The sequence below is a fragment of the Echinops telfairi genome, unplaced genomic scaffold (assembly GCF_000313985.2).
Source record: "Echinops telfairi isolate 266 unplaced genomic scaffold, ASM31398v2 ScPeMD7_7420;HRSCAF=8458, whole genome shotgun sequence".
Lineage (NCBI taxonomy): Eukaryota > Metazoa > Chordata > Mammalia > Afrosoricida > Tenrecidae > Echinops > Echinops telfairi.
In genome coordinates, this window is record NW_022111320.1 from 13372124 (window position 1) to 13374434 (window position 2311).

Below are 2311 nucleotides of genomic sequence, written 5' to 3' on the forward strand. Positions count from 1 at the left end.
AAAATTATCTAAAAGATTTAAGTTATCTTCCTAATATATGACTTACTTCCAAAGATTAACTTAAGAATGTAGAGCCCACTTAGTTTTAAGAGAATGGAATTTTAAACCCACAAAAGGTACTTGAATAAATAGATATTTCTTATGAATATTCTAATAAGAAATTATGCTAATAGCAATTGCTAAAGTTGAAAATGGTTGAGAAAGAGATTAATTGCTTATAATATGCCATGAGCAACATGGGACAAAAATAGATGATTCTTCAATCTTTAATGCTCAAGTATTTAATTTATATATTATTGGTTGGAAAGGAAACAACAATTGACCTTCAGAAGTTTAGGATAATATTTTAAGTAGTAGTAACAATACCCAGAATTTTCAACATGCTTGTAAATGTCCTAGTGTATTATTTTTTTAGTGCTGTAAAATTTACCCAGCACTTGTCCATCAGTGTGTTGTATTGTGGTTGCTCATGTGTTGCTATGATGCTGGGAGCTATGCCACTGGTATTTCAAATGCCAGCCGGATCACACAAAGTCAACAAGCTCCACAGAGCTTCCAGACTAAGACCAGGCAACCAAGAAGGGCTCGGCTCCGCACTTCAGAGAAAGAGGCTGCAGAAACCCTTCTGTATGGCTCCGAAGCACGGTCAGGTGCTGAAAGCCGACACAAAGGAAGCAGAACATTGTTGGAGACACAGCCACCAGATGGGCCTCTCAGGTCAGAGGGCACTCAAAATGGGACTGAAGAGGAGGAGATTTCTCAAAGGAGCATCACCAGAGTGACTTGAGTCAGCTGACTCTTGTGGGAGTGGCACCTTTGGGATCTGCATTTGCTGACAGGGCTTGACTCAAAGTAAAGATAAACAGCTACAAAAATCTTCTAATGAATGGAAATAGGAATGTGTGAAGTATGAATTTAAGAAAATTGGAAGTGGTAACAAATGAAATGGAATGCATGGAAATTGATATCCTAACGGGTGGGTATTGGCCATTTTGAATGAGAAAACCATGATTTAATATGCTGGGAATAACACAATCAATAGGAATGGCATGCCATCTATTGTCTGAAAGGATTTGGGTAAATCCATCATAAATATCCATTCCACTTCAAGGAAATCCAATCAATACAGCTATTATTCAAATTTGTGCACTAACCACAAAGCTAGTGGTGAAGAAATTAAAGAATTCTACCAATGACTTCACTTAGAAATTGATCAGATATGCAATCAAGATGCATTGATAATTATTGGTGATTGGAATCCAAAACTTGGAAGCAAAAAGGATGGAACAGTAGCTGGAAAATAGGGATTTGGTGATAGAGATGAAGCTGGAGATCATATAAGAGAATGTTGCAAAATCTTTGCAAATAACTTTTTCAACAATACACAAGGCCTTCCCTAGATGGAATATAAAGAAGTAAAATTGACTACATCTGTGGGAAGATACTATGGAGAAACTCAATACCAACACCTAAAGCCAGACGGTCCTACTGTGGAACAGATCATCAATTGTGCATATGTAATTTCAGGATAAAACTGGGGGAAAAAGATGTCCACAAGATCCAAAATATGACTTGAAGCACTTGCTGATGTAGATCTAGGATTGCAGGCTTTGGTATAGAATACAACTCTATGAAAAGAAGATCAATATCTTTACAACTTGACAAACATTGAAATTGTCATAGATTTCATCTTCCTTGAATGTCCAATGCTCAGGGAAGCAGCAGTCAGGGGGTCAAAAGACATGATGCATTGGGTCAATCTGCTGCATGACCTCTTTAGAGTGTGAAAAAGCAAGAATGTCCTTTTGAGTGCTAAGGTTTGCCTGATCCAAGCCATGGTACTTTCAATCTCCTCATATGCATAGCTGAATTGGACATTGAATACCAAAGACTGAAGAGAAATCAATGAGTTTGAATTATGGTGCTGGCAGAGAACATTGAAAGTATCAAGGATTGCTAAAAAGACAAACACGCTTGTCTTAGAAGAAGACATCTGCCTTAGAGACCAGTTGGCAAGTCTTCACTTCACATGTTTTGCACATGTTGTCAGGTGAAACCACTTCGTGCTTGGTACAGGGGTCCTGAAACAATTTGACTTTCCCCTGCTTTTTCCAAGCTCAACAACAGAAAAGTTTCTGATGTATGGAGAGGGGAAGATACTCTTTTGAAGGCTTCAAAGATCATGTTCTCCATTAGATCTGATATTTTTTTTTCTAATCATTTTATTAGGGGCTCATACACCTCTTATCACAATCCATACATACATCAATTGTGTAAAGCACATTTGTACATTCATTGCCCTCCTCATTCT